We start from the raw sequence: 27,913 nt of genomic DNA on the forward strand, positions 1-27,913 counted from the left end.
TGAGGGAAAGAGTTTTCTCAGAACCACAGACCAGTCCCTCCCTGGGGCCCTGACCCTGTCTATGAACAAATGTCTTTGAGTCTAGTGGTGAAGTCACAGTGGGCCAGGCCTGTGCTCCTGGGGCTAGAGGGCAGATGGCCGGTCCTCTAGGATCAGTGATGCTGAGAACTAAGGGAGAGTCAGCATGGAGCTGTCTGTGAGCATCTCAACCAGCGGTGCAGACCCCAGGGAGCTCATGACAGAGACTCCTGGGCTCGGGACCTGAGGCTATTCCCTGGGAGTCCTTCCAGGGCTCCCCATCATTTCCTCCTCCCCAAGCTTGTCCTGCACTGAGAGGAGCAGCTGCTCTGACCCTGATTCCCTGGAGGAAGCAGCTGCTCAGCTGAGCCCACAGGGGAGGGGTGTGTTTAGGAACGTAATGTACAGTTCCCATTGAAGGCTCTGTGCACAGAAGTCACATTCAGGGTCCCCAGTCTCCACAGTGGTGAGTGTGAGTATGAAATCCATCCCAGATCCATGGCCACTGAGCCAGGATGGGACCCCAGGAGCCTGGGGGACCCCTGTGTCAGTGGGTGAGGAGAGTGTGTGGTTTGTTCTGGAAGGAGGGAGGACAGGTGTGTTCATTTCTATGGATGAGATGGGATGGCCTTGCAGGAGATGGAGATGCCTCTTTCCACGACTGCAGACCAGAGGGAGGGGACGGAGTCAGCACAGCAGCCCCAGGAGGAACTGGGGAAGAGGGGAACTTAGCGTGAATACAAATACGGAAGAGTAGTTATGAAGGAAAAAAGTGAACGTGCCTTATTCAGGTAGGTTGTTTTTTACCTATATATAGTTCCATGTAAAATTTTATACAGTTTTAAGTATATGTAACCTGAACAATGACTGAAATATCCTTAGGGTGCAGCTAAACCTAAGGATGTGGGCATGATGCAATTATAACCTGGTGTGATGTTAACATTTTGCAGAGTATCTACCACTGACTGGACCCAAAGCAACCAAGCGCTGGAAGAAGATCAGTCAAGTCTCTTGTTAATGCAGGTATCTAATTCTTCTTGGTCATTTCTAAAAGTTTGTGGCTTCATGAAACTATTCTGCATCTTATCACTTAATATGATAAGCATACAAAAGTAATTTCCCTCATAGCTACAGATCCTTTGGCTCTGTCTCAATGTCTATTTTATTCCACCTATGTTGATTACCTTCTCTCAAACTGAGTATTTTTGCCCTTGATAATATATGCCTCAGTGTTTTAATAAAAGTGAGGCTGTAGCGTATACACTTAATGTAAATGTAAATTAATGGACATAATTTCCCTAAAAATATTAAAGATGATTTTAGACTCTGGAATGATTTTTGTCACTCATAAATAATTTACTTTTGATTCTGGCAAAACGTTAGGTGTTTATCACTTTCATCCAATCAGGGAGACATGACTTTGAGGCTGGCCCTCAGCCTGGTGATTCCTTGCTCTTCCTGGTTCATTTCCTCTCCCAGGTGTGGCCCTTCCCCCATTCTACCTGAGGACTTTGTGCTAATCAGGATCCAACCTTCTCTGTGGTCCTTGGAGACTAATTTTATTGCTGAGAAAAATGTGCCCAGTGTGGAGACTGGGGACCCTGCACGTGACTTCGGTGCACAGAACCTTCAACGGGAACTGTACATTACGTTCCTAAACACACCCCTCCCCTGTGGGCTCAGCTGAGCAGCTGCTTCCTCCAGGGAATCAGGGTCAGAGCAGCTGCTCCTCTCAGTGCAGGAGAAGCTTGGGGAGGAGGAAATGATGGGGAGCCCTGGAAGGAGGTGGGAATAGCCTCCCTGTACTTTCCTACACATACCCCTCCCCTGGGGGCTCAGCTGAGCAGCTGTTTCCTCCAGGGAATCAGGGTCAGAGATACTGTTGAAAGCTGTGTTTGACTTGAGGCCTCCACCTTCTCCTTTCTTTGAGGTGTTCGGTTTGTGAGCAGCTGTTACTGAGACAGAAATGTGTTTAAGGGACATTAAAGAGGGTTAATGGAGAAGGCAATGGCAACCCACTCCAGTACTCTTGCCTTGAAAATCCCATGGATGGAGGAGCCTGGTAGGCTGCAGTCCAGGGGGTTCCGAAGAGTTGGACACAACTGAGTGACTTCACTTTCACTTTTCAGTTTCATGCATTGGAGAAGGAAATGGCAACCGACTCCAGTGTTCTTGCCTGGAGAATCCCAGGGATGGCGGAGCCTGGTGGGCTGCCGTCTATGGGGTCGCACAGAGTCGGACACGACTGAAGCGACTTAGCAGCAACAGCAGCAGCAAAGAGGGTTAAATTAGGCTCAGGTCCCTAGGCGTCACTATTTCTTAGCTTTTCAGTACATTCTCTCTTTACCAGTATGCTGTCAATCTCTGGAAATGAGATAGAATTAATTATTAAGAATTATCTTGAGCTTCCAGACAGTCCCCACATCTAGATTTTTTGAGAAAGATTATCACTGACATAAGGAAATTCCAGGTGGAGTAAGATGGGCACAAGTGGGGCCAGGATGGATGGAGAGAAGCAGAAGTTTGGGCTTTTGTAGGGCTGTGGAGGGACCTTGTATGGACCTGGGTTTGTGAGTTTTGAGTTTCCCTGTGGCAGTTGCACACATATGAGGCAAAATGGAAAAAAGGAGAATAGACTGAGAGGTGTTGATGAACAAATATTAAAAATGGGATCAAACTCCCTCTTACCTGGAGCCCCTTTGATGTCTATGTAAGGACTCCACCTGCCAATGTCAGTGCAGGAAGCATGGGTTCGATCCCTGCTAAGGGGAAGATCCTCTGGAGAAGGGAATGACAACCCACTCTAGTATTCTTATCTGGGAAATCCCTTGGACAGAGGAGCCTAGTAGGCTGTAGTTCATGGTGTCACAAACAGTCAGACATGACTGACCAACTAAACCTCACAACAAATATATATATTTCTTTTTCCAAATGTGTACACTTCTTTTTAGGTTGTAGGAAATAAGCTATTCCACCACTTGACAAAGTGGGAGTTTCAGAAGATAATGACAATCTATGGAATGATCTGAAATAAAAATATGATGGGAAAGATTGTATCTACATAATTACAAGATGAAGCAAATTGACATTGATAACAAGTATTTACTGAGTGAGAGCCTGGAGAACTCCATGGACAGAGGGGCCGGGCAGGTTACAGTTCATGGGGTTGCAAAGAATCAGACACGAATGAGCGACTAACACTTTCACTCATGTTTCACTTTCATTTATAAACTTAATTAGTCATACGGTACTTTGTATGTATTCATTTATTTAATTCTTATAACAGGCTTTAGCATCAGTTCAGTTAAGTTCAGTCATTCAGTTGTGTCTGACTCTTTTCGACCCCATGAATTGCAGCACACCAGGCCTCCCTGTCTATCACCAACTCCCGGAGTTCACTCAGACTCATGTCCATCCAGTCAGTGATGCCATCCAGCCATCTCATCCTCTGTGGTCCCCTTCTCTTCCTGCCCCCAATCCCTCCCAGCATCAGAGTCTTTTCCAGTGAGTCAACTCTTCACATGAGGTGGCCAAAGTACTGGAGTTTCAGCTTCAGCATCATTCCCTCCAAAGAAATCCCAGGGATGATCTCCTTCAGAATGGACTGGTTGGATCTCCTTGCAGTCCAAAGGACTCTCAAGAGTCTTCTCCAACACCACAGTTCAAAAGCATCAATTGTTCGGCTCTCAGCTTTCTTCACTGTCCAACTCTCACACCCATACATGACCACAGGAAAAACCATAGCCTTGACTAGACGGACCTTTTTTGGCAAAGTAATGTCTCTGCTTTTGAATATGCTATCTAGGTTGGTCATAACTTTCCTTCCAAGGAGTAAGTGTCTTTTAATTTCATGGCTGCAATCATCATCTGCAGTGATTTTGGAGCCCAAAAAGATAAAGTCTGACACTGTTTCCACCGTTTCCCCATCTATTTCCCATGAAGTGATGGGACCGGATGCCATGATCTTAGTTTTCTGAATGTTGAGCTTTAAGCCAACTTTTTTACTCTCCTCTTTCACTTTCATCAAGAGGCTTTTGAGTTCCTCTTCACTTTCTGCCATAAGGGTGGTGTCATCTGCATATCTGAGCTTATGATATTTCTCCCAGCAATCTTGATTCCAGCTTGTGCTTCTTCCAGCCCAGCGTTTCTCATGATGTACTCTGCCTAGAAGTTAAATAAGCAGGGTGACAATATACAGCCTTGACGTACTCCTTTTCCTATTTGGAACCAGTCTGTTGTTCCATGTCCAGTTCTATCTGTTGCTTCCTGACCTGCATACAGATTTCTCAAAAGGCAGGTCAGGTGCTCTGGTATTCCCATCTCTTTCAGAATTTTCCATAGTTTATTGTGATCCACACAGTCAAAGGCTTTGGCATAGTCAATAAAGCAGAAATAGATGTTTTTTTTGAACACTCTTGCTTTTTCCATGATCCAGAGGATGTTGGCAATTTGATCTCTGGTTCCTCTGCCTTTTCTAAAACCAGCTTGAACATCAGGAAGTTCACGGTTCATGTATTGCTGAAGCCTGGCTTGGAGAATTTTGAGCAAACTTTACTATCGTGTGAGATGAGTGCAATTGTGTGGTAGTTTGAGCACTCTTTGGCATTGCCTTTCTTTGGGATTGGAATGAAAACTGACCTTTTCTAGTCCTGTGGCCACTGCTGAGTTTTCCAAATTTGCTGGCATATTGAGTGCAGCACTTTCACAGCATCATCTTTCGGGATTTGGAATAGCTCAACTGGAATTCCATCACCTCCACTAGCTTTGTTCGTAGTGATGCTTTCTAAGGCCCACTTGACTTCACATTCCAGGATGTCTGGCTCTAGGTCAGTGATCACACCATCGTGATTATCTGGGTCGTGAAGATCTTTTTTGTACAGTTCTTCTGTGTATTCTTGCCAGATGTCTTCTTAATATCTTCTGCTTCTGTTAGGTCCATACCATTTCTGTCCTTTATTGAGCCCACCTTTGCATGAAATGTTCCCTTGGTATCTCTAATTTTCTTGAAGAGATCTCTAGTCTTTCCCATTCTGTTGTTTTCCTCTATTTCTTTGCATTGATTGCTGAGGAAGGCTTTCTTATCTCTTCTTGCTATTCTTTAACTATGCTTTAGCATAGTTACTCTTATTTCCCTTCAGTAAGGATCAATAAACCAAGGAAAAGAGGCTTTCAGGTGGCACTAGTAGTAAAGAAACCGCTTGCCAATGTGGAGATGTAGGAGATGTGGGTTTGATCCCTAAGCCTACGTCTTCTGCTGGAGAAGGAAATGGAACCCACTCCAGTATTCTTGCCTGGTGAATTACATGGGCAGAGGAACCTCGTGGGCTTTCAGTCCATGGGGTCGCACAGAGTCAGACACCACTGAGCAACTAACACTTCACACTTAAAGTCAAAAGTGATTCCTATAATTTTGAAAAAGATATTCAAGACACTCTGGAAAAGAAAACATCAAATTAAATCACATATACTGATATCTGAACCAACTAAATTCTCAGTAACTACTTCTTTTCCTCTCTGGTTAACACAAATGGAAAATTCAGAATAGAAAAGACACAAGAGATGAATGAAGTATTTAGTGGCCCTTCCTTATCTTACAATAAAAATACACGGCTGCATAGGTAAGTGAGAACAGTGATTTTCTGCCTTAAGGAAGCATTGGCCTCACAGGAGTGAACTCATGTACTTAGTTACTTTTGGCCAGAAGCCAGGGATCCCCAAAGTCCAAATGCACTTTGAAGTACTAGCTGTCCCATCTTTCAGTGCTTCCAGAAATTTGCATATTTATCCTTCTAGAGCAAGGCCTGATCAATCAGAGAATAAGAGTCAGATATTAAAAATAAATACATGAATAAAAAATAAATGCTCTCACTAGGAATACTTATCCTAGTCAATTACGAATACTTTCCCCCCATAGATTGGCTGTCTATTCTGGAATCCTTACAGCCTTATGTGAAGTCTGAAGCTGTTTATTAGAATGTTTAGAAATCTATTATTCCAGGTAATAGCACCAAATATTTTATTATATTATAAATATAAAGAGGAATCGCCTCTTGGCCTTTTGGCTAAGATCAAGTGTATAAATAAAAGAGGAAACATCTTTGGTTCTATTGTGTTTCTTTATGAGTAGGTTTCTTACTTGTCATTATCTCCATAAATCACAAATTCTATGACCTGTTTGATGAAGTTATCAATAAGATTGTGCCTCAAATGAAACAAAAATCTACTTGGAATTCAAGGGATCATTGTCAACACACCATGAATGTGAATTTCACAGGATGCAAATATTTAACTTTTAACATTAGAAAACTTGTTTCCACTCATTCCCTCTGGATTCCTACAGACTTAGAAATATTTTAAAGACAACATATTAATTTGATGGGAGTTTTAGATACAAGGAATAAAAAGAAAATTCCCCTAGATGGAGCAAGTACTATATTTAGTCCTACACACTAATGTTAGGATGGAATATAATCAGATTCCTGTCAGTTTATTTAAGTTACATGTCTATTCTGTGTAAATGCTTATAATGCCTGTATGTGTGTCCAAGGGAGTCACAGACCCACTGTTGGACTTGAATTCATGATATATAATATGTGCCAAACATCAATATAGCAAATAGGTACATATGCATCTGCATATAGATTATATAGGACTATTTTTCATAAATCAGTAGCTTGCATATGTGGCTGCATTTGAGAAATGCTCTGAGCAGATGAAGGTACCTAGAGGAGCTAGGGCAGCCCAGCCTCACCCATCTGCTCTCCTGGTTGGTTTATGTTTGGGTGTGTAATACTGTGGGAGGTCTACTGTTATCCTGTTTACAGTAATAAGTTGCAAAATCATCAGCCTCCAGGCTGCTGGTGGTGAAGGTATAATCTGTCCCAGATCCACTGCCACTGAAATGGGATGGGACCCCTGTGTACACACTGGTTCTGTCATAGATGAGGAACTTAGGAGCTTTCCCTGGTTTCTCTTGTTACCACTGTAAATTATTTCTAACGCTTTGACTGGCCCGACAAGTGATGGAGACTCTGTCTCCTAGAGATGCAGACAGGGAAGATAGAGACTGAATCATCTGGAGGTCACACCTGGCAGATGAGATTGGAAACACAAAAACATATCTCCACAGGATTAATCAAGTTATAAGAGGACTTCCCTGAAGGGCCAGGCAGTACTGACCACACTGGACTGAACAAACCCCCAGTGTTCTCCCTCCTTTCCTGGGAGCCAGAGCAGCAGGAGACCGAGGAGCTGCCTGGGGGCCCTCATGTTCACTGTGCATTCTGATCAGGACACGGACTCCTGCCCAGGCTGTGACCAGACTATGAGGAAGTGTCCAGGGCAGTGGGCTGTGCTCTGAAAACATGTAAATCAGCAGGGAGTGGCAGGGCTGGACGAGGCTGCAGGGCTGGCTGAGCTCAGTAACAGCTTAGGGGCTGGGAGTGCCCGGGTCTGGGTCCCACAGGCAGCACACACTTGCCTCAGAGAATTACTTCCCCCTGGGGGTCACAGGACACAGTCAGTCCATTGTCCAGTGAGTACAGGTTTCTTTTGATTTCTTCAGGATCCATGACATGCTTTCTTGGTCTCTCTCCTTCTAAGACAGGGTCTGGATCAGGTACGACACTCAAAGGAATTAAACAGGCTCCTTTTATTTGATACCAGTGGATATTATTGGAGCCACAGAGGCTTCCTCTTGCTGGATTCCCTGATATTCTTGGTGGGAGAAATTGTCATCACCACCAGTCAGAGAGGCAGTGAGGTAGAAGAGCAGTAAAATGTGTGTGTCACAATTGGTTAGTAAGCGCCCAGATTCCAAGCATCTCCATTGCTTCCTGTTATCCCAGCTGAGCACTGTGACCTCCATACTGACTGCTCTGTCCCAACATGTCCTCCAAGGCCACCAAGGCAGGGACTTAGTCCCTCCATACCTGACAATTTTCAGCTATGTTCTAACTCTGAACACCTTTATACACATCCATGCTCTGTGTGGCCTAACCTCCTTGAAGGACTGTTCATGTCTTTCTTTCCCTTTAACCCAAGCTACTGCCTTCAAGGGGGCTTCCCTGGTGGTTCAGAGGTTAAAACTTCTGCCTGCAATGTGGGAGACCTGGGTTCAATCCCTGGGTTGGGAAGATCCTTAGAGAAGGAAATGGCAACCCACTCCAGTATTCTTGACTGGAGAATCCCATAGGTGGAGGACCTATGGTCCTCTCCCGGCCAATGATTGATTTTATGTCTCTGAATCCATTTGTTTCCAGCTCTGCGTGTTTCCCCCACCCCCACGTCCTAAGAGCTGGCAGCTCTCAGGGCAGGTACAGGGTGATGGGGCTCAAGAAGTGGGAGGAAGACAACCTTGGGAAGGTGAAGATGGAAGCCTTGCACACGAGACTGGAGCCACACAGTGTGGGCAGGGCATGGACACAGGCCTGATGGGAGCCCAGGATGGGATGTTGCAGCAAAAGTGGTGGGTGTCCATCCTGGGGGTGGAGCCACTGCTGGATCAGAGCAGGGTGTTGAGCTGGAAGGAGCTGAGGAAGCCATTCATATATCCAGGGACGCCAGTCCTGGTCATCTCACCAACAGTTACCAATTCTTTCTCCAGTTAGAAAGAATGTCCCTGGGGTTGGAGTTTGACCAGGATGAACTCAAAAGCCAGGATCAGTCCAAATCCAGGAAGATCAGCGCTCTCCAAAGTAGGATGAAGACCGAGGCCACATCCTCTGGAGTTGCTGTGAGCTGCAGAGAGGACAGGCAGGAGGAAATGGTGGATGAAGATGAAACCACCTCTGCCATCAGTGTTACGAGACGAGGGAGTCCCCAAACCCTCCTGTTGTGGCTGCAAAGACAGAGAAGCTGTGTCTACAACACACAGCGGGAAGCCAGTCTGCTCACAGTGGTTTTTGTGTTTTCTATGTCCTTGAGGACTCGGAGATCAGTTGTTACATAGACCACTGTTAGATCAGAAAAGTGTTACTTGGTAGAGTTTAGTACCTTTTATTCCCTAGGAATTGTTCTCTAAAATTCCCATGAAAGCACTACTCGGTCTCTACAGATGATGAAAATCTTATAGTGTAGAATATGGAAGGGATTTTGAAATGTATGTTAATACAGCATGTAGACCATTTCTGTTACCAAATTCGCCAGTATTCTATTTGTTAGATAATGCTTGAGAGACTATGTTTGAGTGTGTGAATGTGAGGGTTGAGTGTGTGTACGTTCTCTCATCCTTTTTTTCTTCTTCTCCCATTCCTGAACAAAATAATATTCAAAGTTTCATCACAAAGATTATTTACAGATTTAATTTATGCTTCAGGTTAAGGGGTTTTAATTATTTCAATTTAAACTTTTGGAAAATTTTATGAAATTATGAACTTTCATGTCAGAATTGTGCTGAGTTAGACAATCTGAGGCCTACAATTGTTATGTTTATCCAGTTTTAAAACCTGATTTATTTTAAACAACGATTCCTTAATATTTCCTGTGATTTGATGGTTTTTGGGGTGAAATGTGTTATTTTCAACTTTCTACCCATTTATATTGATTCAAGTTCAAAGAATCAAAACTTAAAAATTTTAAGTTCAAATGATCAGAAAAGTCCAGAGCTTAGGCCTTAGGAAGGCTTCACACATTTACTCATGTACCATGCACATGCAGGCTCCATGCACAGCAGGGCAGAAGTGGGGATTGAGCAGAAGGGGGAGGCCGCTATGGCTGTGACCAGAGTTTCTGCCACATTTTTAGCTTCACTGTGGATTGAAATTAGATGGGAAGGACAGATTCCAAAGTTATCTTTACAAGTGGGTTGTGATTAAATTGTACCTGAGGATGTCCATGAAGTCCAGTTTCAAATCTTTAGCCAACAAGGTCAGCATCAGCAGCTCTGGAAATATGGTCTCCTGAGATTGATCCTGCTTAGAAGGTAGAGATGGGCTCTGAGGACACAACCATCTCAACGGGGCGGGGCCAACGTCACCCTTATAGCCACAGTGCGCAGGACACACGGAGGGTTTCTGCACCACTCAGCATAGCTGCAGCTCTTCCCCAGGTCACATCTGAATCCGTTCAAGCATTGAGGGCTTCATGTTGAAAATGGGACAGTATCATTGTTAACTTTCTTAGTATTTCCTACATCTAGCCAAGGACATGTGTTTATTGTGGTGTTTGTCTGCCATCTAGTGGCAGTTTGTGACATAATACCTTGAAAGAGTTCTGTCCTTACTTGATTGCATACATTGGCAAAGCAGCAGAGTGAAGACATAGGATCTAAGACATCCCTGGTATAGTCTGTATTCACCTACGATGCACCTGAAATTGATCATATCTCCAGTACTGTCTCATTGTGTTGTTAACTGTCTTTGTCTCTGTCACAGTGTAGGCTGAGGAAACCTTGATGATCTGAACATTCTACACTGAATTCCACTACACAAGCCTTATTGAACAATACACTAAGTAGACCTGACCAGCAAGAAATTGCTAAGACTCAGGTTGACTTGCAAAAATATATGTCTTCCACAAGGTGAAATGTAAGTCTCCAAAATTCATGAGCCTGCCACATTACTATGTTGGGGATCCACATGTCTAAGGCATGCTGGCTTATCCTTTTAGATACCAACAAGCTATATCTTGTTCCTAGGGCCACTAACAGTGAAATACAGTATTTTTGATGCTTCTGTGGAGTGTTGAGACAACACATGACCTCAATGAGTACATCACTCCATCCCATCCATCTGCTGCTGCGAGTGCTGCTCCATCACGTGGGTGCAGGGCAGGAAAGGACTCTGCATCAGGCTCAGGCAGCACTGTGATTGGCTCCACCATTTGGACCACATCACGTGGTGAGGCTGCATCTGTGTTAGACAACGATGCTGTGTGCACAGTCTGAAAATTGCTGGTATATAGTCACATCATAGATTTCTAGGGTTCTAGTAAAAAACCATACTGTGATCAAAAACAAACAGAAAAACTAGCATTGATAAAAAATCAGATCCCAGAATGTCAGAGACCTCTATACACTAGTCTATAAAACAATAAGTAGCTATGTGATTGAGCTGCCTGTTAAAACCTTTGAATTTCAGATCCAACAGAGTCTCAGTATGGATGGGTCTCAGTGGCAATCTATCTTAGGCTGGAGGTGGTTCTTATAGGATTGGATCTAAGCAAATTCAACAGGCGCACTTCATCTTAATGGACAGGTATCTCAGGTTCCCCTATCACCTTATATTTGGGCTTTATGGGAGTGGTGAATCAGCTAATTCCACACGGGAAAACAAAGTGAAAAGTATCCAGGCTTTCTCCAAGGCTAAGTTGACATCATGTGTTGGTTTGAACAAAGATGTATAATTTCCAAGCTACAGCCCAATTAATGGCAGGTGTGAAACAAGATGTTAAGCTAGCAGGTATTTCAACAGTGCACATAGACATCATCTTAAACTGGACAGAGAAGTGGCCCAAGATAAGAGTTTACAGCAATTTCAGGGTAGCTGGTTAATCAAAGAGAAGATTGGCAGATCAGAGATCAGCAGTCTGGGGAAAAGGAATGTAGATAAACCCAAGGAAGTGGGCATGATGTAATTGCAACTCATTTAATCAACGTTCTACAGAGCAGCGACCACAGACCAGACACCTAATAACCAAGCACTGAAAGGTTTTTACATCTCTGAGCAGATGAGTTCTTACATCTCAGGCAGCTCAGTCACTGGCCCCAGAACAGGACATAACTATCACAGTATTTGCTCTTCATGTCCATGAACACAGAGGTCCAGGTGACATGGATGGAGGCTGTGCAAACATCCAACAACAGGAGCCCACATCCACTATGTACACCACCTCCACATGCCCCGCCCCCACCATATCCATTGTGTCTGCCACCCCTATCAGTACAGATCCAAAACTGTCACCTATCAATGTTCTCAGCTTTAGGGATCAACACCAGCAGCCACATGGTGGTACTTTGTTTCCGTATCACTTCCTCCTTGAGGAGTTGTGATGCATCATTCCTGGGATTAGCTGTAATCTGTGTAGAGTTTACCCTTCCCTGCCCTTCTAGCCTCAGCCAGTATTACGGTCTACAGATTCACAGAACCTGTGGTTTGCCCATAAGAGAGGCCATTGGATCAAGGAACTTATTTTGTGAAGAAAGTCATAGGTAACAATAGACATGTATTCAGAGCACCCCTTAATCCTCCCAAACACGTGATGCCTGAGATGTAGACAAGACACTCATGGTCCAGAGCCCTCACTGCAAACTATTCCTCTGAGATCTCCACCGTCTTCTTCTTACACAGACTCAGAGCATCTGCTGTCAGTTCCCCAGAAAAGCTGTACTTTGACCAGCTGAGCCACCCAGGGAAGGAGGTTTGTGTTCAGGGCTGTATCACTGTGGGAGGATCATATGTATGCTGAAAACAGTAATAGATGCCAGCATCCTCAGTCTGCACTCTGCTGATTCTAAGTGTGAAATCTGTCCCTGACCCACTGCCAGTGAACCTGTCTGAGACCCCAGTGTCACAGTTGGAAACCTGATAGATAAGTCACTGTGGAAACTGGCCTGGTTTATGTTGAAACCAGTTCAAATAGGTTTTTCCATCACTATGCAGGAGGCTCTGACTTGACTTGCAGGAGATGGAGGCCATCTCTCCAGGGATGACAGACAGGGAGAGTGGAGTCTGGGTCAGCACTACATCCCCACTGGATCCTAAAAGAAACAGAGAATTAGAAAGTTACAAAGCAACTGTTTAAGAAAGCAACCATTTTCATTATTTCCATTTTCTTATTTATTTTAGCTGAAATGTTAGTACTACTTTGTTTTACTCTCATTTTCTGTGATTTTGAGTCATACAGCAAAATTGTACAATAACAATAGTTAATCTGACATCTGTAAAGTTTAAAGAGACCACTAAACATCACCCACGCCATCCCCACCTCCCTGTCACCAACTTGACCAGAACACAGGACTTTCTTCCTTCTGGAACCTTCCTCACTCTAACAGATCTAAGCATCCCATGCCCATCTGCAGGACAAGTCACACACATCTAATATGCAGAGAACACACACGGAGAGCAGTGCTGCCCTAGAGCTCACTCCCATCCTCCTTCTCATGCCCCTCCATCCTTACCTGGGACCCAGAGCAGGAGGAGCCCCAGGAGTTGAGCAGGGAACTTCATGTTCAGAAGTGTGAACTGAGGAGTCCTGATAAGTCAGAGCAAGACCAGAGCTGAGCCTTTATCTCAGACTTGCAAGGGAAGGTCCTCCTTGGGGAACAACATGCATAATTTCCATGTGGGGGCAGCAGTGTGGACAGAACCAAGACGAGGGTGGGAGGGGTCAGCTTGAGCGTAGTGAAATAAAGGTCTTCTGTGTTGATATGTAAGCTATGTGCTGTATCCCGCTCACCCATAGATGAACTGGACAAAGTAAGACAATAAATTCACTGCAGTGCTTGCCCAGGCTTTCTATGCCCTCTAAGATCTTCAACTCCTTCAGGATCTTCACTCAACACTCACTCTTGTACTCAAAAAATGTTTTCCTAAACAGGCACAGCTCCTCTGAAGGTTTAATAATATTTCCACTGAACACATGGGAAGTTTTTCCTGCTTTGGCCCTATAAGAATGTCTAGTTCACTGAGAAATAGGGAGTGGAGAACATGGGAAGAATCTGGGAACAAATCCAGATTCTAGTCCCTTAAGTTCTAGTTGATGCTGCTGCCTTTGAATGAGAATTTGTATGGTATACCAGGATTGCAAAGGAAATAATTTTCTCCAATTTTTCATCTCGGTAAGGAGGTGTATCTGAAAAAAAAAATGGAAACTATGAACAGAATTCTCAAATTTAATGCTTTTTCTTACATAGTCCATGATTTCAGGAATTTAAAAGTTCTTATAATTATATGAAAGGAATAGTCAATGCACTATGAAAAAAACATCAAATTGAATGACTTAAACTGATATCTAAAATCAACTAAATTCTCTGTAACCATTTCTTTTCATCTCCCATTAACTCAGATGAAAGGTTCAGAACAGGAAAAACATAAGGGATGGATAAAGTATTTTTTGCCTTTCCTTATCTTATAAAAGAGAAATACACTGCCTTCATGAGTAAGTGAGAATGGTGATTTTCTGCCTTAAGGAAGCACTGGGCTCATAGGAGTGAACTTCGCATCTCAGTCACTTTTGAGCAGAATCCAGGGATGACCTGAAGTCCAAACACTCTCTGACACATCAGCTGAACCCATTTTTCAGTGCATCCAGAAATTTTCAGGTTGGCTTCTGTAAAACAGTGATTAGACCAAGCAGATAATAAGAATCAGACATTAAAAATAAATACATACATTAAAAATAGATAATATCTGAGCTCCCTGGAAGAGATAAGAAGATATTATAAGTTTAAGAAAAAACTATAGACCTTGATAAATTGCTAGCAACTTCCTTGTACAGATGTTACTCACATTACATACCATTTTCCCAGTCAGTCAGAAACATCTTGAACCCAAGATTGCCTCTCTATCCTGGAATCCTCACAGCCTATGTGAAATATAAAACCAGTTATTAGAATGTATAGAAATCTATTATTTCACATAATTGTGTCAAAATAATATTATTATTTTATAAATATAAAGAGAAATACAAATAACCTTATATATGCAGATGACACCACCCTTATGGCACATAACGAAGAGGAACTAAAGAGCTTCTTGATGAAGGTGAAAGAGGAGAGTGAAAAATCTGGCTTAAAGCTCAACATTCAGAAAACTAAGATAATGGCATCTGGCCTCATCACTTCATGGCAAACAGATGGGGAAACAATGGAAACAGTGAAAAACGTATTTTCTTGGGCTCCAAAATCAGTGCAGATGGTGACTTCAGCCATGAAATTAAGATGCTTGATCCTTGGAAGAAAAGTTATGACAAACATGCTGCTGTTGCTGCTGCTGCTAAGTCACTTCGGTCGTGTCTGACTCTGTGCGACCCCATAGATGGCAGCCCACCAGGCTCCCCCATCCCTGGGATTCTCCAGGCAAGAATACTGGAGTGGGTTGCCATTTCCTTCTCCAATGCATGAAAGTGAAAAGTGAAAGTGAAGTTGCTCAGTCATGTCCGACTTGTAGCTACCCCATGAATGGCAGCCTACCAGGCTCCTCCATCCATGGGATTTTCCAGGCAGAAGTACTGGAGTGGGGTGCCATTGCCTTCTCCCTATGACAAACCTAGACAACATAAAAAGCAGAGACATTACTTTGCTGACAAAGGTCCATCTAGTCAAGGCTATGGTTTTCCAGTAGTCATGTATGAATGTGAGAGTTGGACCATGAAGAAGGCCAAGCAATGAAGAATTGATGCTTTTGAACTGTGGTGTTGGAGAAGACTCTTGAGAGTTCCTTGGACTGCAAGGAGATCAAACCAGTCAATCTTAAAGGAAATCAATCCTGAATATTCATTGGAAGGACTGATACTGAAGCTGAAATTCCAATACTTTGGCCACCTGATGCAAAGAGCTGACTCATTAGAAAAAACCCTAATACTGAGAAAGATTGAAGGCAGGAGGAGAAGGGAACTGCAGAGGATGAGATGGTTGGATGGGATCATCAACCCAATGGACATGAGTTTGAGCAAATTCTGGGAGATGGTGAAGGACAGGGAAGACTGGCATGCTGCAGTCTGTGGGGAGGCAAAGAGTCGGACATAACTGAGTGACTGAGCAACAACAAAGAGGAGAAATCTTTAATTCTCTTATAACAATATAGCAAATAAATGCTTGTCACAATAACCTTAAGCATACAACACCTTTTTGTTTGAAACATACAATAATGTTTCAAGATTGCGTACAATCATTTGTCTTGGTATAAACTAAATTTCTGGGCTTCCCTGGTGGCTCAGTTGATAAACATACTGCCTGCAATGCAGGAGACTCAGGTTCAATCCCTGGGCTGGAAAGACCCCCTGGAGGACAGCATGGCAACCCATTCCAGTATTTGTGCCTAGAGAATCCCATGAACAGGGAAGCCTGGCAGGTTACAGTCCATAGTGTCAAAAACAGTCTGACAGTACTAAAGTGACTGAGCATGCATGCACAAGCTAAACTTGTGGTGTTGGTGACCACACTTCTAGTGTTGGGAGTTCACTAAACTCAGAACATATATAAAAAAAAAAAGAAGAGATAATGAGAAACATGTGAGAAAATATATCTGTGTTAAAGACTTGCAGAGATAAAAAAAAAAAAGAGAGAGAGAGAGATATTTAGAGAGAGAATAAGAGGAGGAGAGAGGAGTCATGATATGAATTTCCAGCCTCTCAGCATCAAAATCTTTAAGGTGGGGGGGGGGCGGTCCTAAGATGGCAGAGGAATAGGATGGGGAGATCACCTACTCCCCCACAAATTCATCAAAATATCATTTGAATGCTGAGCAAATTCTACACAACAACTTCTGAATGCTGGCAGAGGATACCAGGCACCTAGAAAAGCAGCCCATTCTCTTCGAAAGGAAGTAGGATAAAATATAAAAATAAAAAGAGAGACAAAAGAGTTAGGGATGGAGACCCGTTCGGGGGAGGGAGTCATGAAGGAGGAGAAGTTTCTAAACACCAGGAAACCCTCTCACCAGCGGGTCTGTGGGGAGTTTTGGAATCTCAGAGTGCAACATAACTGGGAGGAAAAAAAAACAAAACCCACAAATTACACACCTAACCGCAATTCCCAGAAGAGAAGTAGCCCAGATGCTCACATCCGCCATCAGCGAGCAGGGGCTGAACAGGGAGGCGCGAGCTGCATGCTTAGGGTAAGGACTGGGCCTGAATGCCCTGAGGACAATCTGAGGAAGCTAATGTGAGATAGCAATCCAAACTGTGGGATAGCCAATGAGAAAAAAAGAGAGAGAGAGAGAGAACTTTCCCGCAGAAAGCTCTAACCTAAGGCACTGCCGGGCCCGCTAGCAGAACAAAGGACTGAGCAAATACCAGAGGAGAGCTACCCGGCTGCGGACTGGCCCATCCCCCAGCTGGAGGCAGGGAGGCAGGCAGGCAGCAGCCAGAGCCGGAAGGCAAGGGGCAATCTCGGCCCCAGAGACGGCATCCTCCACCAAACTGTGAGCAGGCTCTCAGTTACTAACCAAGTCTTCCTGAGATCCTGGACGGTTGACATCCACCAGGAGGGTTGCAGTCAGAGATCAGCCCCCCAGAGGAGACACATGGCACACCTGATATGGCACTCTTGCTGCACACCCAAGAAACCGAGGGTCTGGGACTGGGGAGGTGATAAGATGCACCACTCAGCTGGGAGAGCACACTCGCCAAGCACCTGGTTGCCTGAGCTGCTCGGACCTGGGAAGGGCACAAAACGCAGGCAAACCAAGTCTGTGCCTTTGTGGAGTACCCGAGAACCTGAACCTGAGTGGCTTAGACCTGGGAAGTGCATGCAACCCAGGGCCCGCTTTAGACAGTTCCTCTGCAGAGCAACCTGGAGCCTGAGCAGTGTAGACTGGGAAAGCACACACACCGTGAGTGGGGGCAAACCCAGTGTGGCCCAGACACTGTGAGCACTCTCCACACACACCAGTGATATTTGTTTGTGGTGTTCCTCCCTACCCACAGCACAACTAAACAAGTCAACCTAAATAAGTGACCACCTTCGCCCCCTTGTGTCAGGTTAGAAATTAGACACTGAAGAGACTTGCAAACAGAGGAAGCCAAAATAAACAAAGAAGAGTGAACCGTTTTGGAAGTGACAGGTGCAACAGATTAAAACCCTGTAGTTAGCACTGACTACATTGGAAGGGGCCGATAGACCTTGAGAAGAAGTATAAGCTGGAACAAGGAACTATCTGAAACTGAACTGACCCCACACTGCCCTCAACAGCTTCAGAGAAATTCCTAGATATATTTTGCTATTATCATTTAAAATTTTTTAAATTTAAAAAATGTTTAAGTTCTCTACTACTCCTTTAATTTTCATTTTTATAACCTACTATTACCTTGCAAAAGAGAAAGACCCTATTTTTAAAGCAAATTTCATATATATATATATATTTTATAATTTTTGTGATTTTGTTTCATTTCTTTAATATTGTATTTTTGAGAGTCTAACAGAGATTTTTAATCTCTGCTTTTTGGTTTTTGTTATCAATTTTGTACCTTTAAGAATCCAATCTTCAATACCCATTTTTACTTAGGAGTGTGATTACTGGCTTGATTGTGCTCTCCCCCTTTTGACTCTCCTTTTTCTCTCCCAGGTCACCTCTATCTCCTCCCTCCCCCTTCCCTTCTCTACTTAACTGTGTGAATCTCTCTGGGTGTTCCAGCCTGTGGAGAACACTTAGGGAACTGATTACTGGCTAGATCTGTCTTTCTCCTTTTGACTCCCCCTCTTCTTCTCTTAGTCAACTCTATCTCCTTCCTCCCTCTTCTCTTCTCTATGGAACTCTGTGAACCTCTCTGAGTGTTCCAGACTGTGGAGAGCACATAGGGAATTGATTACTGGCTAGACTGCTCTCTCCCCTTTTGATTCTCCCTATTCTGCTGGTCACCTCTATTTCCCTCCCCCCTCTTCTCTTCTCCATGTAATTCAGTGAACCTCTCTGGGTGTCCCCCACTTTGGAGAATTTTTCACCATTAACCTAGATGTTTTATCATTGGTGCTGTATGGATGGAGAAATTTTGAGGCTACTGTAAGAATAAGACTGAAAGCCAGAGGCAGGAGGCTTAAATCCCAAACTTGAGAACACCAGAGAACTCCTGACTCCAGGGAACATTAAGCAATAAGAGCTCATCCAAAAGTCTCCATACCTACACTGAAACCAAGCTCCACCCAAGAGCCAACAAGTTTCAGAGCAAAACATATCAACCTAATTCTCCAACAACACAGGAACATAACTCTGTGCATTAAAATATAGGCGGCCAAAAGTCACACCAAACCCATAGACACCTCAAAACTCACTACTGAACTTCATTGCACTCTAGAGAGAGGAGATCCAGCTCCACCCAGTAGAACACCAATGCAGGCTTCCCTAACCAGGAACCCTTGACAAGCCACTCGTCCAACTCCATCCACAGGGAGGAACCTCCAAAATGATGAGGAACCACAAACTTCCAGCATACAGAAAGGCCATCCCCAACACAGCAATCTAAACAAGATGAAAAGGCAGAAAAATATTCAGCAGGTAAAGGAACATGATAAATGCCCACCAAACCAAACAAAAGAGGAAGAGATAAGGAGTCTACCTGAAAAAGAATTCATAATAATGATAGTAAAAGTGATCCAAAATCTTGAAAACAAAATGGAGTTATGGATAAATAGTCTGAAGACAAGGATTGAGAAGATGCAAGAAATGTTTAACAAGGACCTAGAAGAAATAAAAAAGAGTCAATCAATAATGCATAATGCAATAACTGAGATAAAAAACACTCTGGAGGGAAACAACAGTAGCATAACTGAGGCAGAAGATAGGATAAGTGAGGTGGAAAATAGAATGATATAAATAAGTGAAGCAGAGAGGGGAAAAAAATAATTAGAAGAAATGAGGACAACCTCAGGGACCTCTGGGACAATGTCAAAAGCCCCAACATTCAAATCATAGGAGTGCCAGAAGAAGACAATAAGAAAGGCTGTGAGAAAATACTTGAGGAGATAATAGTTGAAAACTTACCTAAAATGGGGAAGGAAATAGCCACCCAAGTTCAAGAAACCCAGAGAGTCCCAAACAGGATAAACCCAAGGTGAAACACCCCAAGACACATATTAATCAAATTAACAAAGATCAAACACAAAGAGCAAATATTAAAAGGAGCAAAGGAAAAGCAACAAATAACACACAAGGGGATTCCCATAAGGATAACAGCTGATCTTTCAATAGAAACTCTTCAGGCCAGAAGAGAATGGCAGGACATACTTAAAGTGATGAAAGAGAAAAACCTACAACCCAGATTACTGTACTCAGCAAGGATCTCATTCAAATATGAAGGAGAAATCAAAACTTACAGACAGGCAAAAGCTGAGAGAATTCAGCACCACCAAACCAACTCTTCAACAAATGCTAAAGGATCTTTTCTGGATAGGAAACATAGAAAAGGTTTATAAACTCGAACCCAAAACAACAAAGTAAACGGCAACGGGATCATACTTATCAGTAATTACCTTAAATGTAAATGGGTTGAATGACCCAACCAAAAGACAAAGACTGGCAGAATGGATACAAAAACAAGACCCCTATATATGCTGTCTACAAGAGACTCATCTCAAACCAAGGGACACCTACAGACTAAAAGTGAAGGGCTGGAAAAAGATATTTCACATAAATGGAGACCAAAAGAAAGCAGGAATAGTAATACTCATTCAGATAAAATAGACTTTGAAAATAAAGGCTATGAAAAGAGACAAAGAAGGACACTACATAATGATCAAAGGATCAATCCAAGAAGAAGATATAACAATTATAAATATATAAGCCCCCAACATAGGAGCACTGCAATATGTAAGGCAAATGCTAACAAGTATGAAAGGGGAAATTAACAGTAACACAATAGTAGTGGGAGACTTTAATACCCCACTCACATCTATGGATAGATCAACTAAACAGAAAATTAGCAAGGAAACACAAACTTTAAATGATACAATGGACCATTTAGACCTAATTGCTATCTATAGGACATCTAACCCCCAAACAATGAATTTCACCTTATTCTCAAGTGTACATGGAAACTTCTTCAGAATAGATCACACCCTGGGCCATAAATCTAGCCTTGGTAAATTCAAAGAAATTGAAATCATTCCAGGTATCTTTTCTGATCACAATGCAGTAAGATTAGATGTCAACTACAGGGGAAAAAAAAAAAAAACTATGAAAAATACAAACATATGGGGGCTAAACAACACGCTTCTGAATAACAAACAAATCACAGAAGAAATCACAAAAGAAATCAAAATATGCATAGAAATGAATGAAAATGAACACACAACAACCCAAAACCTATGGGATTCAGTAAAAGCAGTGCTAAGGGGAAGGTTCATAGCAATACAAGCTTATCTCAAGAAACAAGAGAAAAACCAAATAAATAACCTAACTCTACAGTTAAGCAACTAGAAAAAGAAGAAATGAAGAACCAAGTTTTAGTAGAAGGAAAGAAATCATAAAAGTAATGGCAGAAATAAATGAAAAAGAAACAAAGGAGACCATAGCAAAAATCAACGAAGATAAAAGCTGGTTCTTTGAGAAGATAAATAAAATAGACAAACCATTAGCCAGACTCATCAAGAAAAAAAGGGAGAAGAATCAAATCAACAAAATTAGAAATGAAAATGGAAAAATCACAACAGAAAACACAGAACTACAAAGGATCATAAGAGACTACTATCAGCAACTATATGCCAATAAAATGGACAACTTGGAAGAAATGGACAAATTCTTAGAAAAGTATAACTTTCCAAAACTGAATCAGGAAGAAATAGAAAATCTTAACAGACCAATCACAATTGAAACTCTAATCAGAAATCTTCAAACAAACAAAAGCCCAGGACCAGATGGCTTCCCAGCTGAATTTTACCAAAAATTTAGAGAAGAGCTAACACCCATCTTACTCAAACACCTCCAGAAAGTTGCAGAGGAAGGTAAACTTCCAAACTCATTCTATGAGGCCACCATCACCCTAATACCAAAACCAGACAAAGATGCCACAAAAAAAAAGAAAACTGTAAGTCAATATCACTGATAAGCATAGATGAAAAAATCCTTAACAAAATTCTATCAAACAGAATCCAACAACTATTAAAAAGATCATACATCATGACCAAGTGGGCTTTATCCCAGGAATGCAAGGATTCTTCAATGTTCACAAATCAATCAATATGATACACCACATTAACAAATGATTATCTCAATAGATGCAGAGAAAGCCTTTGACAAAATTCAACATCCATTTATGAGAAAAAACCGTCCAGAAAACAGGCATAGAAGGAACATACCTAAACATAATAAAAGCCATATATGATAAACCCATAGCAAACATTATCCTCAATGGTGAAAAATTGAAAGCATTTCCCCTAAAGTCAGGAACAAGACAAGGGTGCCCACTCTCACCACTACCATTCAACATAGTTTTGGAAGTTTTAGCCACAGCAATCAGAGAAGAAAAGAAATAAAAGGAATCCAGATTGGAAAAGAAGTGAAACTCTCACTGTTTGCAGATTACATGATCTTCTACATAGAAAACCCTAAAGACTCCACCAGAAAATTACTAGAGCTAATTAATGAATATAGTAAAGTTTCAGGATATAAAACTAACACACAGAAATCCCTTGCTTTCCTATACACTCACAATGAGAAAACAGAAAGAGAAATTAAGGAAACAATTCCATTCATCATTGCAACGAAAAGAATAAAATACTTAGGAATAAATCTACCTAAAGAAACAAAAGACCTGTGTATAGAAAACTATAAAACACTATGAAAGAAATCAAAGATGACACAAATAGATGGAGAAATATATCATGTTCATGGATCGGAAGAATCAATATAGTGAAAATGAGTATACTACCCAAAGCAATCTATAGATTCAATGCAATCCCTATCAAGCTACCAACAGTACTTTTCAGAGAACTAGAACAAATAATATCACAATTTGTATGGAAATACAAAAAACCTCAAATAGCCAAAGCACCTTGAGAAAGAAGAATGGAATGGGAGGAATCAACCTGCCTGACTTCAAACTATACTACAAAGCTACAGTCATCAAGACAGTATGGTACTGGCACAAAGACAAAAATATAGATCAATGGAACAAAATAGAAAGCCCAGAGATAAATCCACACACCTATGGACACCTTATCTTTGACAAAGAAGGCAAGAATATACAATGTAGAAAAGACAATCTCTTTAACAAGTGGTGCTGGGAAAACTGGTCAACCACTTGTAAAAGAATGAAACTAGAACACTTTCTGACACCATACATAAAAATAAACTCAAAACGGATTAAAGATCTAAATGTAAGACCAGAAACTATAAAACTCCTAGAGGAAAACATAGGCAAAACACTCTCTGACATAAATCACAGCAGGATCCTCTATGACCCACCTCCCAGAGTAATGGAAATAAAAGCAAAAATAAACAAATGAGACCTAATTAAACTTAAAGCTTTTGCACAATGAAGGAAGCTATAAGCAAGGTGAAAACACAGCCTTCAGAATGGGACAAAATAACAGCAAATGAAGCAACTGACAAAGGACTAATCTCAAAAATATACAAGCAGCTCCTGCAGCTCAATTCCAGAAAAATAAACGACCCAATCAAAAAATGGGCCAAAGAACTAAACAGACATTTCTCCAAAAAAGACATACAGATGGCTAACAAACACATGAAAAGATGCTCAACATCACTCATTATCTGCTGCTGCTGCTGCTAAGTCGCCTCAGTCGTGTCTGACTCTGTGCAACCCCACAGACGGCAGCACACCAGGCTCCTCTGTCCCTGGGATTCTCCAGGCAAGAACACTGGAGTGGGTTGCCATTGCCTTCTCCAATGCATGAAAGTGAAAAGTGAAAGTGAAGTTGCTCAGTCATGTCCGACTTGTAGCTACCCCATGAATGGCAGCCTACCAGGCTCCTCCATCCATGGGATTTTCCAGGCAAGAGTACTGGAGTGGGTTGCCATTGCCTTCTGAGAGAAATGCAAATCAAAACCACAATGAGGTACCATCTCATGCCAATCAGAATGGCTGCTATCAAAAAGTCTACAAACAATAAATGCTGGAGAGGGTGTGGAGAAAAGGGAACCCTCTTATACTGTTGGTAGGAATGCAAACTAGTACAGCCACTGTGGAGAACAGTGTGGAGATTTCTTAAAAATCTGGAAATAGAACTGCCATCAGTTCAGTTCAGTTCAGTTGCTCAGTCGTGTCTGACTCTTTGTGACACCATGAATTGCAGCATGCCAGGCCTCCCTGTCCATCACCAACTCCCAGCATTCACCCAAACTCACGTCCATCGAGTCGGTGATGCCATCCAGCCATCTCATCCTCTGTCATCCCCTTCTCCTCCTGCCCCCAATCCCTCCCAGCATTAGAGTCTTTTCCAATGAGTCAACTCTTAGCATGAGGTGGCCAAAGTACTGGAGTTTCAGCTTTAGCGTCATTCCTTCCCAAGAACACCCAGGACTGATCTCCTTTAGAATGGACTGGTTGGATCTCCTTGCAGTCCAAGGGACTCTCAAGAGTCTTCTCCAGCACCACAGTTCAAAAGCATCAATTCTTCAGCACTCAGCCTTCTTCGCAGTCCAACTCTCACATCCATACAAGACCATTGGAAAAACCATAGCTTTGACTAGATGAACCTTTGTTGGCAAAGTAATGTCTCTGATTTTTAATATGCTATCTGATTTGGTCATAACTTTCCTTCCAAGGAGTAAGCGTCTTTTAATTTCATGGCTGCAATCACCATCTGCAGTGATTTTGGAGCCGAAAAAAAATAAAGTCTGACACTCTTTCCACTGCTTCCCCATCTATTTGCCATGAAGTGATGGGACCAGATGCCATGATCTTAGTTTTCTGAACGTTGAGCTTTAAGCCAACTTTTTCACTCTCCTCTTTCACTTTCATCAAGAGGCTTTTGAGTTCCTCTTCACTTTCTGCCATAAGGGTGGTGTCATCTGCATGTCTGAGGTTATTGATACTTCTCCTGGCAATCTTGATTCCAGATTGTGCTTCTTCCAGCCCAGCATTTGTCATGATGTACTCTGCATATAAATTAAATAAGCAGGGTGACAATATACAGCCTTGACGTACTCCTTTTCCTATTTGGAACCAGTCTGTTGTTCCATGTCCAGTTCTAAAAACTGCCATATGACCCAGCAATCCCACTGCTGGGCATACACACCAAGGAAACCAGAATTGAAAGAGACATGTGTACCCCAATGTTCATTGCAGCACTGTTTACAGTAGCCAGGACATGGAAGCAACCTAGATGTCCATCGGCTGATGAATGGATAAGAAAGCTGTGGTATATATACACAGTGGAATATTACTCAGCTATTTTAAAAAATGCATTTGAATCAGTTCTAATGAGATGGATGAAACTGGAGCCTGTTATACAGAGTGAAGTAAGCCAGAAAGAAAAACACCAATACATGTATTTGGATATTAGAAAGATGGTAATGATGACCCTATGTGCGAGACAGTAAAAGAGACACAGATGTAAAGAACAGACTTTTGGACTCTGGGAGAAGGCGAGGGTGGGATGATTTGAGAGAATAGCATTGAAACATGTATATTATCATATGTGAAATAGATCGCCAGTCCAGGTTCGATGCATGAGACAGGCTGCTCAGGGCTAGTGCACTGGGATGACCCTGAGGGTGGAATGGGGAGGGTAATGGGAGGAGGGTTCAGGATGGGGAACATATGTACACCCATGGCTAATTCATGTCAATGTATGGCAAAAACCACTACAAAATTGTAAAGTAATTAGCCTCCAATTAAAATAAATTAATTAATTAAAAAAATCTTTAAGGTGATAGGCAAATAAGGAAAGCCTTTTGAACAAAACATGCAACGTGTGTGGACTTGACTTCCCCTTGGTGTGCTTTTGACACAAGGACCAGGTAACAGTAGGTACAGGCATAGATAATTTCAGTGTAACCCTTGTAACTGGAGCACCAGTTCAGAAATTGTGTCAAAGCAGTCACCTGCTATGAGTTAGGAATTTTCTGGGGCTGCTTGGTGATATTTTGGTTTTTGTGTGGTGGTACATCCCTTGGTTGGACATACTGCCCAGATTATATTTCTGGACATGAACAGCTGACACCAAATTGCATGAAAAGTTGCCCCAATGGTAAGAGAGGTCTCATGTGTCCCATAAATAGGACTGGGATATATATCACTTTTGAGGGTGTTGAATATGTGTTTTTTTTCTTGAAGGAATTGTCTGACAGCCTCTATGACTTCTGGACACTACATAGTCCACACGTAGGAGGGCTGGTCTGGCTCATGGACCAGGTGACATGGAATCTGCCAGATTTGAGTGGGGCCAGAAAAGCAGAGGGCTGTGCAGTAAGTTCAGCTGTGGTGCAAGCAGCCCTGCCTCCTGGGCCAATGAGGACACAGAGAGCTGATCAAAGACATCAACTATCTGGACATAACTGACACTCAGAGATCAGCCTGCTGAGCAACAAGAAATATACTAGGGAAACCAGTGGATGCTCCAGGGGGACATGGCAGCCCTTTCCTGGAGGGACTGTGGGGCATAAGCTGCCTTAGTCAGAAGGAAGGAAGAGGCTGTGGGAGGCTGTCCTAGTGATGCCCTGACCTCTGTTTACCAAGAAGAGGACTCAGTGCCTGTGGTTGAGGGCCTCAAGGTTTCTTTCTCAAGGCTCCAAAGCCGTTTCCTCTTGAGCCCATACTGGCGTCAGCTCATCTTCTGGACACCACAGCTGATCCTGCTCCTGAGAAGCTGAGTCTTTATACACTGTTCAGGGTCCAGTGAGTTTCCTGCTCAGAGAAATACATTCAGCATATCCAGGCTCCTCATTGATGATGGTAGCAAGAAGTCAATTGAATTTGGGATAAAACTGTTCCTGCTTGATGAAAGTGAAAGAGGAGAGTGAAAAAGTTGGCTTAAAACTCAACATTCAGAAAATGAAGACCATGGCATCTGGTCCCATCACTTCATGGCAAATAGATGGGGAAACAGTGGAAACAGTGGCTGACTTTATTTTTCTGGGCTCCACAATTACTGCAGATGGTGACTGCAGTCATGAAATTAAAAGATGCTTACTCCTTGGAAGGAAAGTTATGACCAACCTAGATAGCATGTTAAAAAGCAGAAACACTACTTTGTCAACAAAGGTCCGTCTAGTCAAGGCTATGATTTTTCCAGTGGTCATGTATGGATGTGAAAGTTGGACTATAAAGAAAGCTGAGCACTGAAGAATTGATGCTTTTGAACTGTGGTGTTGGAGAAGACTCTTGGACTGCAAGGAGACCCAACCAGTCCATCCTAAAGGAGATCAATCCTGGGTGTTCATTGGTAGGACTGATGTTGAAGCTGAAACTCCAATACTTTGGCCACCTGATGCAAAAAGCTGACTCATTTGAAAAGACCCTGATGCTGGGAAAGATTGAGGGCAGGAGGAGAAGGGGACGACAGAGGATGAGATGGTTGGATGGCATCACCGACTCAATGGACATGGGTTTGGGTGGACTATGGGAGTTGGTGATGGACAGGGAAGCCTGGTATGCTGCGGTTCATGGGGTCTCAAAGAGTCGGACATGACTGAGTGACTGAACTGAACTGTGAATACATGTAGAAATACCTCCAGAAGTCCAGCGATTCTTTGCTTGTGTTATAAATTCTCTATGTAAACCATTTCTTAAATTATTATAATTAAGAATCCAGTTTTAATTGCACTTGCTACTAAACAGATTATTCTGGAAAGGATGACCTCTAATAAGTTTTACCCCCTTAACCAGAAACAGTATTCTACTGCCCAGGTGGACTTGAAATTATTTAATGCAATTCACTCCATGTCAGAGAATGTGATTAGCACGCCTATGATACATTCAGAAGTAAAAAGAGCATTTCTAAAAATAAGATGTATTTGAAGCATTTACATTCTACTCAGCTATCACTAGAAACAGAAGTCAGATCCACATTTAGGAATGACACTTGTGTGAACCCAAGGTATTTATTTATTGTTTGAATTTTTTGTTTTTATGACAATATGTTACCAACTTTCTAAGCTCCAAAGTGATTCTGATTAAAATATGGCATAAATCTCCATGAATGTTGGACAATTTGGAAATCCAGCCACTGAAAAAGTTACCAATAACCAAAATGTAAAATGGAAAATTCATATTTGTATAGCATCAGGGGAAAATGGAAAATGAGAATTAAATGACTTGAAATAGCAAAGTCAAAACA

The 27,913-nt window shown here is 42.4% G+C and overlaps 1 long non-coding RNA gene across 3 annotated transcripts; it reads left to right on the forward strand.

Moving 5' to 3' along the window:
- Positions 1-117: 117 nt before the first annotated feature.
- On the forward strand, positions 118-27,913 carry LOC147363180 (uncharacterized). 3 transcript variants are annotated; one of them, XR_015136820.1, is made up of 3 exons: positions 118-809; positions 969-1,041; positions 25,912-27,913. It is a non-coding gene; the product is annotated as an uncharacterized LOC147363180 (long non-coding RNA). The 3 variants fall into 3 exon arrangements; XR_015136818.1 differs by lacking the exon at positions 25,912-27,913 and adding an exon at positions 8,624-9,505; XR_015136819.1 differs by lacking the exon at positions 25,912-27,913 and adding an exon at positions 8,280-9,152.

This window comes from Bos grunniens, chromosome 11 (assembly GCF_055505025.1).
Source record: "Bos grunniens cultivar Pamir isolate PY7600 chromosome 11, Bosgru_T2T1.0, whole genome shotgun sequence".
Taxonomy (NCBI): Eukaryota; Metazoa; Chordata; class Mammalia; order Artiodactyla; family Bovidae; genus Bos; species Bos grunniens.